Genomic DNA, 18,093 nt, shown 5'->3' on the forward strand with positions numbered 1-18,093 from the left:
TAGTAAATGTGAATTCCAGATAGGGGAGCAGTGGTTCAGTCTCCAAGTATCTTTCAATGAGGTAGACCTAATAGATGCTTCTTCTATTCTCATTCCACTAGCTGTAGCGCTCAGTCCTTTGAAGACTCATCAAAATACATTCCTTTTGACCTCATTCGTTATGTGTGTTGCCAATGTTTGTAAATATCTAATGTATAATCCTGGATGCCACACTTTTTCACCATGTAGGCACACAGTAAGAAGACGGCTGTCAGTAAACCAGGAAGAGGCCCTCACCTAGAAGCCATCCGTGCTGGTGCCCCGATCCCAGACTCTGAGCCTAGCTCTCTGGCCTCTTCTAACAAAAGTAAGATTTCATAGAATGAACATAAAGTCTCCGTCTTGATTTCAGAGATTTAATGGCAAGAGCCATCCAGACTGAGGAGAGCTAGCTGAGTAGCTGTTTACATGCAAATTCTTTCATCTGAAATGTATTTGCCGGCTCTGTGTTTTAAAAAGAACTGATAGAGGCAGCACTGGTACAGCGCTCTGGGTCTCACCACTGGACACCTAACTCTCCTTTTTCCATTCATTCATTCATTCATTCACTGGATATGCATTGAACACCTACTGTGTGCCAGGCACTGTTCTAGGCACCGGGAATGTAACAATGAACAAAACAGTTGAAATTCCCATCCTCAAGGACCTTACACTCTAGCAAGGGAAGAAAGACAGTAAATTGATAAGTATAATATACAATGTGTCAGATAGTGAGGTTACAGAGCAGGGAAGGGAGACAGAGAGTGTTGGAGGGGCAACTTAAACAGGGTGGCAGGGTTGACCTCCCTGGGCATGTGATACGTGAGCATAGCCCTGGGTAAGCCAAGGTGACTTGTAGGAAACAGCATTCCAGGTTGGTTTTATTCTACTGGACTTGCCTTCTTCAACTAGGTAGCCTCCATCAAACTTTGTAAGCGAGGCCGTACTTTTCATCTGGACAGGTATTATGCTGGAGAGAGAGAGAGACATAAAGCCTTTCAGAGAGTTTTGGTTCTGTTCTCACAGCTCACTGGTCATGCGATCCTCTGAATGTATAGAATGAAAGTGGTAATGTTGAGCATATGAGCGCAGAGTACAAGGCACTCTGTGTCTGTTTCTCTTTTTAGGAGCCTCTAATACCACCCCCTCCCTCTCAGATGCAGCTTCACATATACTAAAACTTAGGCAAAGAGTAAGGGCATATGGATTCTTATCAGAATTACTTCCTATTCCCCATGTCATCCAAGTTTGTTCAGTTACGCTTGCTTGGGAAGCGGATGGATGTGTGAGAAAAAGTGCGTGGTGTGAGCGGACAGAGGTCGTTAGGAAGGATCCCACTTAGAAACGTAAGGAAAAAGGACGTGTTTATTCCAAGAGAAGACAACTGTGCTTCTGAGTGGCTTTAAGCTTTGCCTTTCTTCTGGGCGCCCATTAGTCTCAGATTCACTATGGGGACAAAATGTACTGGCCCCAAATCAGCAAAAGATAAGAGGCTTCCTGGCGAGAAATGAACAAAAAAGACAGGAAGCAGCCAGGCGGGCCAGGGAAAGAATCGGAGAAAATGCTGTCCTAGCAGCAGTAAATAAATCATTTGCTAAAAAGGATATTTGGCTAAATTGCCTCCCAGTGTCTATCCCCACCGGGCACTTTTGATCAGAAAATGCAAAGCATCATGAAAAGAGTTTAGAGAGGGGGCTTGTGTTGCCCGGAGAACCTAGAGAGGCTTGCAGACGCGGGCTGTGCTACCAGAGGGAAGTCGCTCTTGTCCGACTTACCAGCCGTATGACCTTCAGCTGGAAATAAAGCCTGGAGTGTCCCTTTTTTTCATCTGTAACACAGAGACAATAACCTCTGTTTCAGAGAGGGCTAAATCACGGGAGGGTCGGAGCTCAAATCATGCTGGTTCCCTTTGCCTTGTCTTCTGATGTCATGTAAAACGAGCAACAGTATTGCTTTCATCAGCATGGTCCACAGTGTTTTCATGGAAGACCTAGCAGTTATCACGGCTGAGGTTACAGAAGGAGATTATAATAAGAGTGGAAACCCTGAAACTCAGGACTTGGAACCTGGATTTCCAAGACCTGAGTCTCAGGCCTGCCTCCTGAATGTGTTGAACTGGGCCAGCCTGCTCAGATTGTCCCCTCTCTGAATCTGCTCCCTAACCCATGACCTGAGGAAAGAGACAGCCATTTCAAAAGATTAATGTAACTTTTACCTAGTGAACGTAAGTTTGTTTTGTAAACTAGAAAGCCCTTTGTCTAACAGTAATCTGTGTGTCTTCTGTGTTTGATGGGATGGCCAGTCAGGTGTGGCCGCAGGAGGAGACATAGGGGAGGCCCAGGAAAATAAAGCTGATTGTAGGAACGGGGAAGTGGCACAGCACCCGGGGCCCCGTGGGGAAGGGCCAGTGCAGTCAGGCGGCACAGACAGGTACAAGAGCGAGCGCTTTATTGAAGTTCTTACAGGAAAGGTGAGAAGGGAAGGGCAACCATTTTGTTATTGGCTACTTTGAATAATTTTGGAGGACTATTACCTACACGCATGGTCCCTCTATGCCTGGAACCAGACAGGGTGATTAAGGAAGAGGGTTATTGCCTCCTGGGTTGTATGGCCCAGCCAGGGCAGGTAGGACGCTGGAATGGTACATTTGCATTCCAAAGGCATGCTCCTGGCTGAGCCATTTGCTCTCTCTAAGAATTGTTGAGGCCCTAGAGGGGTGGTCTCTCCCCAGCCAGAAACGTTATTAAGATGCCAAAACATCATTAAATATAGAAAAGAAAAAAAAAAACTAAAAAGTACTGTGTGTGTGTGTGTGTGTGTGTGTGTGTGTGTGTGTGTGTGTCTGGGGTACTGGAAAGTTTGCAAAGGGCATTGGAGACACTCGGAATACCTCTGTGATTTAGGTATGAATATGAGGTTGCCCACTTCATAGATGCAGATCAGATTAAATATGACTTCTATTGACAAAGAATAAAAATTGCAGACTATCCAAAGTCGTCTCCCCGGATTGTGTCTCTCAGAGTCACTAAGCTAAATGTTAGGGCTGAAAATTCTTGATGTGGCAGACCTGGAACCAAAAAAAAAGAAGAGTTTTAAATCATTTGTAAATCATCCCCAAAATTGTTGATTCCATGATCTTGCCTACCCAGCCCGTCTCCTGCCCAAAGACAAAAGCTAAAGCTTAAGCCCACCCTCCCTACATAACTTCCCTGTTGCTCTGCTTTACCCCCAACATCAGATCCATACAGTACATTCAGTAAGTACTGGCTGAGCGAATGAAGCATTAGCTGAACACTGAAATCATTCCAGCAGTAGGTTAGCTCCAGCCACCGGTCTATCCAGTATCAAGTCTGGGATATTGAACTAGACACTGGAGGAAACAAAAGCCTCACTAGTTTGGTTTTCTAAGAGTATCGAAAATGTTGGCATCTGGGGATTCAGTCAAAACACACCAACAGATCCTTTGTCCTGTTCTAACTCTGACTCTCTGACTTGGTTTCTTCTCTTTTTGACATTCGTATTTTAGAAAAAGTTGCTGTTTCCAAAGCCGAGGGCGCTTACGGAAGAAGTCTGTAAGCTTCAACTTAACCATGTGGCTCCCCTTCTTGAGACTATTTTTCTTTTTTTCTTTTCTCCACCACCTCTTCCGTACGTCTCCCTTCTCTCACATTAGCTTTTTCTTCTTCCTGTTCTCACTCTGACTCTCACTGGCCTCTGTACATTGGGAATATTTGAGGATCTTAGGATTTCCTAAGGATGAAACCGACTAATTTGTGTGATGGGGCTATCACAGTGTTTGGCACATAGAAACTAAGAGCTCAAGAAACGGTCTGTCATAATTTCCATCCCGTTGAACCCCCACAACAACCTTAGCAGATGAAAAATGACTCACCCGTGGCCGATTAGTAGAATCTAGATCTGGATATAGGCTTCCGGTTTTCCATGTTGGCCCACGTTCCCAAGCTACAGGGGGAGACAGGAGGAAATGCATTTGCCCAGAAAAGCAGCTGAGAGGAACCAACCCCACCCCATAAAAAGCACTAAGAGAAATTAATCTTATTCGAGCCTCGGAGTAACCCCATGAACTCAATATCAGTATACACATATTACTACCGGAAACTCTGAGGCACAGAGAAGTTTATGAAACTTCGTCAAAGACCCAAAGACTTTAAGTGACAGAAAAGTATCCTAAAACAGGCCTGCCACTTGTCCATTGTTTTCTACATTATGACATTTCATCCCAAGAAGCTAATACACTTAAAAGAATGTGATCATATTTGGAGGCAAGGGAGTTTCTTAGATATTACCTAGTTTAGCTTCCATACACCTATAACTTCTACCTTTTGGCCCGAGCCCACTTTCAGGACCCGGTTCTTACCTTGACCTCTAACAGCTGAGTCCTTCCTCTGGGAGGTGCAGGAACAGTGAAGGTGCCAGGTCCTGAGCCACTGCTCCTCAGGCAGCTGTCACTCAGCCTTCCAGGCCGCCTGTATGGCACCCCTTCATCTTTCCCCCACCTACTGGAGCGTATTTTTGGAGACAGAGCAAGTTGTTTCAACACTGCAATAATTAAAGAGCAATCACCGAAAAAAAGCAAACAAATTAAATCCGAATGCGTGTGGGATGTGGCACATTAGGAGGCAGTTTCTAGTTGGCAGACAAGAATGGGTGTTTAAAGTTGCAAGAATGTGTTTTCCAACCTGCTTCTCTCGGTATCCAAAGGCCTGGGAAGGCCACCTTTACCCTCTTGCAGGAAATCCCTTGGGACAGAAGCTGGCTGCAAACTTGAATTCATCAACTTAATCGTGCCACACGGCCATGCGATGAGGACAAGTGCAAAAATACCGCTGTGCTCTCAAGAAGTCAGACTCAGTTCAAATATACAAGAGCCATCATGTTCCCCACGGAAAGGAAACTACAGAATCCAGGAGGAAGGCTCTGAACTTGAAACCTGACTTTACGCCCTGCACGGCCTTTTTTGATTTGGGTTCATTTATTTTTTATTTTTTTTCACTATGCCATTTGCTATACCTACACTCTTTATATTTATCTAGTGAGAAACTGACCAAAATGATTCTAAACCATGATTTAAACTGTGAGTTGCGTATCCTGACAGAGGAGCAACCAAGTAGATGATGATTTGTTAACAAAAAAAGATGGGTTTTCTGTTTATGCTGGTTTCAGGCCTCTAAGTACGTGTCCAACTACTTTGGAAACATGACAATGAAAAGTTAAAAAAAAACCATGTAATCCCAGAGACACAGAGGGGTGGTAACCAATCCTGTAGTTTCTGGCAGTGACTTTCCTCCATAACTGAATGCCGACACAGACGTCACACATATCAATACACATGCAAGCACATGTGTACGTTCATATCGTCCCAGCTGTCCTTATGACGTGTCGCTGCTGTCTTCATGGGCCTCACAATAACTTGAAAGGAGAGGCAACTATATTGGCTTTCTTGACTAACAGATCAGGAAACTGAGGCCTGACAAATTGGAATTTGTAGCTATTCCCACAGCTGATTGGAAGCGGGACCCTGGAAAACGTCCAAGTTTCCTGACACACAACCCAGTTTTTCCCCTACTAGACAATAGTGCCTAGATAAATGTTCAGGAGCAGTAATTCATTCGCTCATGGTTTTTTTCGTGTGTGTGTGGTTTTTTTTTCTTTCTTTCTTTTTTTAAAAGAAAGAAGTGGTAGCTGTAGCTTGTCTTCTGAAACGGGAGACTTGGAGACACAAACCTTTTCATGGCTAGATGTGCTAGAGATTAAAGAAGTAACTGTCCTTCATAATTCATGCTCAGAAGTGGTGAAAAATAATCCGTTGTTATCTAGAGCAAAGAAAGAGAGTAATTTATGGCCGACCATGAATACTTAATCATTAGGCCCAGTGACGTCGCTCATATTAACGCAGCCAAAATAAATCACCCCTAAGTCCACAGCCGACTTCAACATGGAGTCAGGAGGATAAATCAACAGTCCTGGCATGAAAGAGTCTGCCTGGGAAACAGAATTAGTAATAAGAGATAATCCTCCCCTGTGCCCTTCCCCCGCTCCCAGGCCAACATCCCACCAGCCCAGTAACAGCAGTAACTAGACTGTACATTTTATTTTATTTTATTTATTTATTTATTTATTTATTTTTTTATTAAATTTATTGGGGTGACAATTGTTTAGACTGTACATTTTAGAACCAGCAATTCAACTTCCATAGAAATTCTCAACACATTAATTACTCCTAAAAGGCCCCAGGTTGTCTTTCTGTTCATTTCCCAGTGGGTAAATTCACTACTGGGCGACAAATTGAGTAAAACTTCATTAGTTGAGACTGCCCTTCATTAGTTGAGTCTGAGTTAGTGAAAAGTGCAAATCCCACGTGAAAATCAAGGAAAGGTGTTGCTTGTGCTTCGAGAACACAGGGTAATTGGAAGTAGACTGGGTCACTGTGAATACGAGTACTTGAAAACAACAGGGGAGAAAAAAATATTATCTGTTCTTACCTAAAAATTATTTCTCTATAGTGTTTCTTAGCTCTGTTTTAATAAAAGGATAATAGTTTTATTTATAATCAGCATAGCAATTATTTGCCACTGGTAATTAGATAACTTAGAAATAAAAAAAAAAACAAAAACTGCAAATGTTTCTCTTTCACATTCACTTCTAAAGTCTTTTAATGCTGTGTCTCCTGTTTAACAATGTTCTGTGTCTTGGATAACCTTTAGGCCAGTCTTTTCCCAAATTAATTCTTACTCTGTAAGTACACTGAATTTCATGTGATCACATACTGCGTATGTCTCCTCTCTGTCGGCCTTTCTTTCCCCAGTCCACACTAACTCTCTCATCATTGGATTAAGCCCTGTGATCTTGCCACGGTTGCTTCCTCTAAAGATTTGTTAAAACATATTTAATGTCTGTTCATCCCAAAAGATCCCTTTTTCCTAACCTATTGAGCTATATATAATGCTTACTCTTTCTAAGTGAGTAAAGTGGCAGTTGTTGCCTTTTCTTTCAACATGCTTTATCCAAACATATCCCATGTTGTAAGGTGGCAGGGAGAGGACTTCACTCTTCAGAGCCTCCATTTATGCCCTAGTCTGCACACCTGGGTGGCAGTATCTCTACTCGGAACATAACGAGAGCTGCAGGAGACTATTGGGTCCCCTTCCCCAAGACCATGCAATCCTCAGTCGATCAGGCAAACGTCCATGGACCAGCTTGCACAGACCGTGGGCACACGGGAAGCAGTTCATCAGAACACCCACACCTCAGAACAACCTCTGAGCAAGTACTTCCTCCTCCCGAGTCGGGATTCAGATCCAAGGCCCTCTGAATCTGAACTCAAGGTCTCTCTCCTTCCAGGGAGAGAAAGATTTAACTCACAGAAGGTCCATCAGAAACCCAATCCAATTTCATCCTCGTTGGAATTTTTTTCTGAAATGCATCATACAACCTCTGCTGCTGAGGAAATAAAGAATGGAGAACAGAAGTGGCCCTCTTTGCAGGCTGAGGAGCCAACTAGTGTTAAGGACTCATTACCTGAGGCAGTGGAAGGAGAAAGTACAGGAGACTGAGCAGACACAGGCTGGCCCAAGAGAAAACATGACAATGGTTGCTTTAAAAGAAATCTCTGCAATCAGCTTCCTATGTTTTAACTTCCCTTCCTTATGGTATATGGTAAACTTCTGCCAAAATGAATGGAGGTCTTACTGAGTATTCTATAATAGAGATCAGTTCCTTTAAATAAGGAAGAGTGAGAAGACAAAGTGGTATGTGACTAAGAACATAGACTGAAATAAAACAGTTTTGATTTCAAAATATGTGTCAACTACTTTCTAGACAAAAGGTCTTTGGCTTGTGCCTTCTCAGTGAAAATTTGAGATAATAACACAATCTGTATAATGTTGGGTAGATTAAGAGAAATAATGCATAGAAAGTGTCTCCCTTTCCATCTGACATGGAGTTTATGCTTAGAATAGATGAACAAATTATTCTTTCCTTCTTTTTATTTCTCTGCATCTAAAAAAATCGTGTCAATAGATCAAGATTCAAGTCTTATGTCTGACAAGGATAGCGACATATTAGCATTGTCATTCGGGACAGCCATCCTTATGCGGGAAAAAACAAAACAAATATATATATATATGAAAAATACCTACTACCATAAGGGATTGAACATATATAGAGTGCCTAGGGTACTGCCTGGCAGACAATTGTCTCTCTTTTTGACTTAAACAAATAATGTTAGTAAATTATTTTCATTTTGGGGACCTCTGTTTTCTTACACTTCTTTGTTCTACAAATTCTCGAACGTCTTCTATATGACAATGCTGGGAATACAGCCACAAGCAGATGGAAAAAGTTCACGGCCTTGTGAAGTTCATTCTAGTGGGAGAAGCCATAAGAAGTAAGCATGTGGTCAAAATCACACGAGACAATGATTTCAGCTGCGAATAAAGTAAAAAGGAAGCTGTGAAAGGACTCAAATGTGGAGTCGCGTTGCTGGAGGACACTTCTGACCTGGCACTGTACCCTCCACTGGAATTTGGACCCCAGGCCATGTGGGTGTTCTCTGCCCACACTGACTTTCTACATGCCCTGGATTCAGGGTACAGGACACTTTTCTGACCTGCACAGGGAGAGGTAGCAAGCTGTCCTGAAAAGAGCTCACGCTCTGGTGGCAGAAGTCCAGGGTCTCATTTTGCTCTGTTTTCTCTGAGCAGCAGGGTATGAAGCCACAACCACCCTTCTGAGCCTCGGTTCTCTTGTCTGTTTGGCAAATAGTTTTGAAATCCCAGGTTTACATACAGTTTTTTTCTTGTGCTCCCACCACTTACCCTCCATCAGTTAGTTAGCTACAGAAGTGCTTCTTGAAGTCTGTGTTTAAGAATCCCCCAGGAAGCTTGTTAAAATGCAGGTTCTGATTCTGTAGGTCTGGGGTGGAGTCTGAGATTCTGTGGCTGATAAGCCTTTGGATGACGCCAGGCTGCTGTCCCATAGACCAAGCCTGGAACCCAGAGCCAACTCGGCTCCGTGAGTATTACCTAAATGAAGGGAGGACGGCACAGCGAACAAAGGCCTGGGGAGGTGGGGACCAAGCTTTTCCTGTGGAGTTGAAACTGAAGAGCGAGTTTTCCAACCCTCCACCATAGCTCAGAACATGATTCCTTCTTCTGATTGGGGGATCAGGGGAGAGACAGTTGAGAAGTGAGTGATGATAGTGGAAAGTGAAACCCAGGAGGAGGCAGACCTGAGATACCTGGGGAAAGAGGCTGAGCCCGAGTATGTAGACACTTCAGCCTCCTCATGTAGGTACCATCTATGCCCGCACCCGGGAGCTGCATGGGCACTGAGTCTTCCTCCGGTGACTGGACATCATGGTACAAGGAGCTATTGGAAGTGATGGAGTGATGGTGATGTTGGTTGTAGTGAGGGTGGTAGCCATGGTGGTGGTAACGGTGGTGGTGGTGATAATGATGGTGGTTGGTTGTGGTGGTGATGGTGACGGTAATGCCAACAGTGGTGGTGGCTGTGATAGGGAGGGGAATGGGGGTGTTGGTGGCGGTGGTGGTGGTGGTGAAAGCAGTGACAATGGTAGCAGTAATGATGGTAGTGGTGGAGAGGATGGTGGTGCTGATGGTGGTGGTGGTGGCGGCAGAGATGGTATTTATTTATGGAAAGAGTGTGGCAGGGAAAGCCTCTGAACCATCCTTGGACAGCCCTTACAAGAACCCACATAGATCCCCATTCAGCCAGAACGTAATAAATCACACCTCAGTCGCACCCATAAAATGGGGGAAATGAGCCCTAACTCATAGGTTTGTTTTGTACATTATGTGAGCTCACAGCTATTGCAGAGCTTGAAGGAATAAGAGACTGCATACATTTTATCATCATACATCTATCTGCCCAAATCGTGGAGATTCTATGCGTATGTATCTCACCCATATTTGCCTAGAAATAGTAACCTCTTTGCCTCCAACTCTTCGAAGTAAAAGCTCCTGAGTGCAGATTCCCTGACATTGATTTTTTTCCACAGGAGGTATTTTTGGTCCACAGCCCTCAGCTCAGCCCAGGCCACTGCCTACTCCTCCCGCTCCCATGGCTCAGTCTGCTTAAATTTCAGGTCCTATTATTCTTCCTAGTAGGAAAAGAAAAAAGAAAATAAAAAACTCTCTTCAAAGTGTCCTCAATAATTGTTCAGTGAACAAGAGGTGTGAGGAATTAACTATAACACTCTATAGCTTGCCTTTCCAGAATGAGAGACAAAGAAAAAGAAGAAAGAAAAAGAATAGAAAAGCAATTTTTTTAAAAAAGCACAAGCTTATTTCAAATGGAACTTTTTTCATTAAAAGCTCTTGATACAGTCCCCCGAAGGATGTAAATGTTTCAGATTAAAGCCATGAAGAATGGCACTGTCTCGTGGCAGCTCCCACTGGATTTGGGGGTAGCTGTGAGCTCCTAAAGCTAATAAGCTGTTTCTTCAGAGGCAGCGGTTGACGATCGAACTTGCCGTCATCGTCCACTGAAATGACAACTCCTGCTTCAATGTCACTGATGTTAAAATCAGAGAAGGAACAAGACGTCTGGTGGCGTGTTCTCCATTCTGGAGAGGAGGCTGTCTGGACACGCTTCCATCTCCCATCGGATCTCCCAATTATGTTCTCAGATACAGTTTTGTCACTCTTTCTTTCTTCTATTCATCCATCTAGCTCAGCATTTTATTTTCCTTTGACGTGCATCTAATGTGTTGCAGGTACTTTGGACATCTTAAATTGTTGCCAGAAGAGAACAGAATATCTCAGGTATCCACTCCAGATGGAAGAGCCAAGCAATTTCCATACTCCGCTGAAAACGTGAGTCACACTGTTTAGTGAGGACAGAACGGTTACACTGAAGCGACAGATATATTCCCCAAAGTTGTTCAGCATGTATCTGCCTACTTCTAACTTGGTAGAACCCAGTCACGTTCCCAGCACAACCATCAGGGCGCCTGGACAACAGAGAGGGTACATGAGTATTCGGTGAGCACTGACAGTCTTGCCACACATGGTCCACGAGTCTGATCCTAACCTTTCCATCATACTCAGAATGTATAACCATAGTCCCCCCCTTGGCACCCTCTGTGTGACCTATGAGTGCACACAGGTCTCCACGAGAATGTGGACACACCAGACCACTCACATTTGACATCAACATTTTTGAGAGGGGGCAGAGCAAAGTGGTCCAGAGCTGGCCTGAGATTCCCTCCTACACCCCCTACTTGTAATTACTTAACCTTGAGCAAGGCTCTTGACTTCTTTAAGCATTGTTTTTGTCCTCCATGCGTGGCAAGACTCATACCTCCTCATAAGGTCGTTGTGAAGAGTAAGTGAGGTCACATAAGTCAGTGGCTCAGCAAGAGTGTCACACAGAAAGCTAACAACATGTATTGTTACCTGGGACAGGTTTCCACTCTTCGACAGCCATCTCACCCACCTGTCTCAACAGACCGAGAGTCAATAGACACCCAAGGCAAAGGTATGTTCTGTCATTGCTCCTGTTGTTGACAAAATGACATACTTGCTTTGTATGTGTCAGTCAGTTTGCAACAGTGAGCTTTTATTCTCAGGCCCATGGGTCAGTGGGATGGTTGGAAATGCTGTGCTGTAAATGTGTTCCTTCTGGGGTCCAGCCTGAAGGAATAGCAGCTACATCTTCTCATGGGGGATGGAAGCACAAGAAGGGGAAACAGAAACCTGCAATATTCCTTATAGTCTAGGCTTGGAACTGGCACTCTGTCCATCCACCCACATCTCAAAGGCCCAGGCAAGTCACGATGGGGTGTGGGGAACAGCCTCCACCCCTTCTGGATGGAAGTGAAAGGTCTTAAGGCAAAGGATGCAGGAAGGGGAGAAAAATAAGAGAAAATAATGCAATCTGCCACACCCTATCATCTACTTCACCCCAAATTCCTTTTAAAAATCATTTCCAAATTTGGGGAATAATTAAATGTAAAAGCTGGAAATAATTTTACCTAAAACCACAATTTATAGATAAGGAATTGAAGGCCCAGAGAAGGCATTGGCTTACCCAGTGATGCAGAGCCAGTGCGCGGTCGAAAATGCCAGCTCTGACTGTGAAAGTGACTGGCCTCGGGAGGGATGGGATGATTGAAAGCCGTGCTGTGATCCCTGAGTCCATCTACTTGGTGATCGAACTCACGGTACAAATTTTCCACAGACGTCTTATTTTCCCTACGTTACAAGCAGGCAGGGAATCAAATATGGGAACAAATTATTTGAAATCTACTTGATTTTTTTTTAATGAGAAACCGTATTCAAATTGTATTTACTAGTTTGCGTCGTTTGGATTACCTTAAAGGTGTATCTTAAATGTACAGAAGAATGTATTTAGTCAACACTTAAAAATGAAGTGAAACATGAGAAAATGCTGTGAAGGGACTTCTGGGGGTGGGGGGCCGGGAGGCAATGACCAGAAGAGATGGAAAATGCTTTTTCCATGAACATGACAATTTGCAGGCATTTAATTGTGGCTTGATTTTGCTGATTGCAATTAGAACCCTTCCTCTGTTGGGGGGATATCATGTCAGAATCCTAATCTAGGTTAAGTAGACACTGTCTTTAATAAGAAGTCTGACGAAAAGCAAGACTTGTCACTCCCCACACTATAGAGGTAAGTGCTGGGGGCAGGGGTTCTGCTGTGTAAGTTCCTTGAGGAGAAAGCCAACTCTCTCAGTCAGCATCCTTCAATTAACGAATCTTCCCCATTAGACAAATGGAGAGACTGAGACCCAGAAAGGCTAAATGACTAGAATCCAGTCATTGGAGCCCAGTGCTCTTTCCTTTGTTGAACAAACGTAGATCGGGATTTCCCTGTGCCAAGCAGTTCACTTGTCCCTAGGAAGAAAAAATAAGCCAGAAGTCCCTGCACTCAAAGAGCTGATGGCCTAAAGGAATGATAGACAGATAGGTTTTATATGCATGTACATGTATATATACACACACATACATACATATGTACATATATTATTATAAATGTTATATATACCATATATAATATATATTATTAAGGTACATTAATGCTCTTGCCACCAATGTGTCTATCACAAGGCATGATGTTGTGTACACTCCAGCTACACTGCGTATGCTGAGCACAAGAGTCTTATGTCTAGATAGGGCCACATATGCCATCATGCACCAACATGCGCCAACATACGCCGACACATGCTAACATATGCCAACATGCACCAAAATGCACCAACAAAAGGCATGTTCATAGCAGCTTTGTTCATACTGTGTTTCCCCGAAAATAAGACCTAGCCGGACCATCAGCTCTAATGAGTCTTTTGGAGCAAAAATTAACATAAGACCTGGTATTATATTATATTATATCATATCATATCATATTTACTATTATATTATAAGACCCAGTCTTATATTAAAATAAAACTGGGTCTTACATTAATTTTTGCTCCAAAAGATGCATTAGAGCTGATGGTCCGGCTAGGTCTTATTTTCAGGGAAACATGGTAGTACCTAGGAATGAAAAATTGCCCACATATCCATGAGCTGAAAATATGTCAATAAATGGTGGCATATCCGCGGAACACGATACAACCATGAGAGTGAACAAATTGCAGCACACACAGCAGCGTAGATGAATATTTCACACTGCTGAGCGAAGGAAGCCCGACACTGAAGGGTACACACTGCATGATGCCATCAAATGAAGAACAGAAGCGGGGAAAATCAGCCGCTACTGTGAGAAGTCTGGACAATAATTACCAGAGGGTGGAGGCAGCAGGAGAGGATGGAAAGAAAGTATTAGGGGGCTTGGTTTCTTGATCTGGTGGTGCTAGTGACATGGGTGATTTTAGCTGAAATTTTATTAGGCTGCACACATATGATGTGTGTTCTTCTCTGTGCAGAGAGTGTACATTACACCGAAGGAACTGATAGCACCGTCCCCTTCATCTCTGTAACATTCTCTGATTCGCTTTTTGTCCTGGCATAGCCAGACCAGGATTGCTATAATATCCCACAGTATCCTGGGCAAGTAGACATAGCAAGTAGACATTTTTATTCCCATAACAAATCAGCAGGCTGATAAACAAGTGTGTTATTGAATGTGTATGTGTCTGTTTTTCTGGATCTTTTATTTTTCCCTCCTTTAGCATAAAGACCAACACACCTTGGTCTTAACATTCTGCTCCAAAGAAAGCCCATCCCATTCCGATTAGCTGCAATCCAGAATGAATCTTTCCAGTGAATGAAAATGAGGCAAGCTTTTATGGGCCTATTACCCAAGGGCATCCAGTGGTATTTTTCTTCTCCATATATGACCTTAAAAATGTTTTGTAGTTTGTCAAGGATATCATTTTCACCCAGTCAGGCTGCAGGGGCAGCTAATTAAGGGATGTTTAATGACATTTGTTCCTTAAAGGAGGCCTGATTAAATGTACCATGTAATTTTTTACCAAATCAAGCAATTCGCCCAATTTTCAAATGTGCTTAATAAGCCGGGCCCAAGGCATTACAGCCTGCCAGCTGTGTGACTGATGTGGCACAGGCTGGAAGGGTCTCACACTGCCTTATGATGCCCGGCCTCCGGAGCTTCATCCAGGCTACCCCTCCACCTGGAACCTTCTTTTCCACTCCCCTCACCTATGCCCATCTGACTCAGTCTAGACAGTCAATCGGAAGTCCTACTTTCTTCTTGGATGTTTTTCCAGTTGAGGCCACATCTGCTCTCCTCTCCCCAAACTCCCATAACTCCTGCTACGTATATGCCCCTTATCTTTGAACATGTGCCCACACCCCAAATCATTTGCTCCCCTTACCCGATTAAATTATAGCTAATGTGAGTTCAGAAATCATTTTAGTACATCTTCTGAGCCTCAGAGCTCTACACAGTCCTAAGGACACAGAACAGCTCGAATTTGAGGAACGCAAGGCCAATAAGTTACAAGGAAATGCAGATGTAATAGTCCTGCCACTCAGGGGCTGCATAGCAGTGGGCAGTTAATTATTAATTTTCATCTCTAAGCTTGAGGTCCTTTGCCTGTAAAACAAAATACATATAATAAATATATATTTACTTATTCATATTTATATGTGTATCTATTATATACATATACCGGGGGTGCCAAAAAAATGTATCCAAGTGGACACGTTGGTCAACGTTGCTCAAGCAGTAGTTCGCTGTCATCAGAAGTGTCTGGATGCTGATGGGAACCACTTTGAGCACCTCTTGTAATTGCAGAAGTCAAACATGACTTGCATTTATCTTTTGTTATTGGTATATATTGAGTAGTACAATTTTAATAGTTTTTTCCTTTCTTAAAATGTGTACACATTTTTTGGCACCCTCTGTGTATAGGATACATATGTCTATCTCCCTTGTGTGATTCTAGTGGAAATTAGATAAGAAAATGCAGTGGTTTTCAACGTCTGGTTTGCCAAAGAATTACCGGAGTGATTGTTAAAATGAAAAACTCTGGGCCATTCTTTTTCCCCCTCAGAAATTCTGAGTAGGTCTGGAAAAACGCCCAGGAATCTGTACCTTCACAGCGTCTCTCACCCCACACATGACACTAGTGCACGTGTTTCAAGGTTTCAGCCTTTGAGAAACACTGAGATGCAAAATAATAATAATTACTATTATTACTGTAAAGCTAAATGATGTTGAAGTTTAAAGTGGCCTCATTAAACAGCTCTTCCACTCTCCACCCAATTTAAGAACAAATTAAGAGATAAATAAGCAATAAAACGGATAGAAGTCACAATGGCAGCTTTATTTTTTAACAAAAGCTGATCACAGACGGTGTGGCTTGATCTGGAAGCAAGTGGACTCGTGAACATTGACGTCTGGGCTCAGACCTTTCCTGCTTTGCCACTTAGATCGGGCCCTTGATGCACAGAATGCTTCTATGCACTGCACACAGGCAGGCCCCATCTCCCAGTTCAGGCTTTGGCCAGGATTTGCTGTTGGCTCCTATCAACTCATATTAATATGTGTGTACCCTTCATGTGCTGATTAAGCCTTAGAAATACAGTAGAGCAAAGTCCTGCCTTGGAGTGGTCAGAGTCCAGCAGGGTTCAGAGAAACGAGTCTGTTCACAGGGATACAACGGACGAAGGGCTATGGTACTGGAGGACACAAGCCCACGTGACCCCTGCACTCTGTCAGTCCAAGCCCTGGGAGCCTCTGTCCACTTTTCTCAGAATTCAGGCAGATGGTGCAGCTGAGGGCCCCGTCCCAGGCCTGTCCTGCTCTTTGCATCCACCTTCCCTCTCCCTTTATCCACCCTAAGATTACATGCCCTCCTCCAGGCCTGCCTTCTCTGTTTCACGTGTAAGGAGCACACGTGAGGCAGGAGCTAAAGTCTTTAAAAATAATAACTCTTAATTTTTGTATGATGAACAAGAGATGAGGAAACTGTCCCCACCTAATAGTGGGAAAGTGAAACCCCCACAGCCCAAAGGCGTTCTGCTGCCTCCTCAGCAAAGCTCAGCCAAGGCCCATCTCTGCAGGGACCCTTCCGAGCTCTGGGACCTCACCTTCCTTCCCCCCTCAGATGGAGGGAGGGGCCTGGAAAAGCCCTTTCCTTTATCATGCAATGAAGAGGCAAGATAGGATATGGGGGCATGGTTAAGGGGGACCCTGAGCCACCCTAACCCACGGGAGGCTGGAATTTCCCACTCACTCCTCTAAGCCTCAGTTTACCCACTTTCAAAGCAGGACCCATAGAAATTCTCCCTGTGGGACTGGCTATGCGGTCATGTATGATAACTCAGATATAACCGTTATACCACATGGGCTTTTAAACTGTGAGTTGTTATGGCACGAGGCATGTACCTCACTCTTTCTAAAGGACAGAGGAGGAGTGGGTGCGCCAAGGGAGCTGGGGTAGGGGTCTGAAGTGGCTCAGGGGCTCCTAACAGAAATCAAAAGACGGGGTGGCTGCTTAGCTCAGTTGGTTAGAATGCGATGCTCTTAACAAGGGTGCCGTTCGATCCCCACATGGGCCACTGTGAGCTGCGCCCTCCACAACTAGACTGAAACAACTACTTGACTTGGAGCTGATGGGTCCTGGAAAAACATACTTAAAAAAAATAAAGAAAGGAAAGAAAGAAAGGAAGGAAGGAAGGAGGGAGGGAGGGAGGGAGGGAGGGAGGGAGGGAGGGAGGGAGGGAGGGAGGGAGGGAGAGAGAGAGAGAGAGAGAGAGAGAGAGAGAGAGAGAGAGAGAGAGAGAAAGAAAGAAAAAGACTTCCAAGAGCCCTGCATCCCTGGATGCAAAATAAAAGCCACCTAAGCAAGAAGAGGTACACAATTCAGTGTTTAAAAAAAAACATCAACCAAACAAACCGCCCCCCTTTTTTATACTTTTGTTCTTTTTATTCCTGAGTCTTTGTTCCATACCTCACTCACCTCAAATCTCTCTCCCTCACTCATGATCTGCTTCAATCACCGCGTTCCCCGAGAAGTGCCCTTACAGAAGCTGCCGTTGGCTTCCTGATTGAAACACAGAGAGGTAGACTTGGAGAGTTACCCAGGACACGGCAGGGGAGGACACCGGAGGTGAGGACTTTCTCTGGGGGGAGGGCTTCCCTGTGAAATGACAGCTGAGTGGGTGGTTGGCACATGACTCAGCATTACCCAGGGTAAGGGAGACCCAGGGGCACTCACCAGCCTGCTGTGTTTGTGACAAGCTTCCTAGGAGATGCCAAACATACTTGTGACAAGTAGCAGTCAGTGAGTCAGGAGCTATTTATTGAGCACCTACTATGCTGCAAGCCCTGGGTTCACAAAAGGAGTTGAACACGTGAGCCTGCAGCAATTGGCAAAGAGCAGGTATGGGGACCTAAGTGACAGGTTCAGGGCACGCCAGCCATTGGGGGGCAGGAATTAGGAGGGGGAGGAAATGTGGAGACATGCCTGGACCAGAGCATAGAGGCCTGATCAGCAAGCTTGTTTCCAAAGGGAACTCAGCCCCTGTAAATACTGAAAGGTCAAGGTCGCACCACTCTGGATGGCAGAACTGGAACTGGAAGTCAGGTGGCCCAGCTCCC

General features: G+C 44.2%; 1 long non-coding RNA gene across 1 annotated transcript; it reads left to right on the top strand.

Annotated features, from left to right (window-relative positions):
- Window positions 1-226: 226 nt before the first annotated feature.
- LOC141567801 (uncharacterized) lies at window positions 227-17,604 on the top strand. Its single transcript, XR_012490643.2, has 4 exons — window positions 227-346; window positions 10,775-10,874; window positions 11,466-11,538; window positions 17,509-17,604. It is a non-coding gene; the product is annotated as an uncharacterized LOC141567801 (long non-coding RNA).
- Window positions 17,605-18,093: the final 489 nt, after the last annotated feature.

The sequence above is a fragment of the Rhinolophus sinicus genome, chromosome 6 (assembly GCF_057876585.1).
Source record: "Rhinolophus sinicus isolate RSI-liver-muscle chromosome 6, RSI-T2T, whole genome shotgun sequence".
NCBI lineage: Eukaryota > Metazoa > Chordata > Mammalia > Chiroptera > Rhinolophidae > Rhinolophus > Rhinolophus sinicus.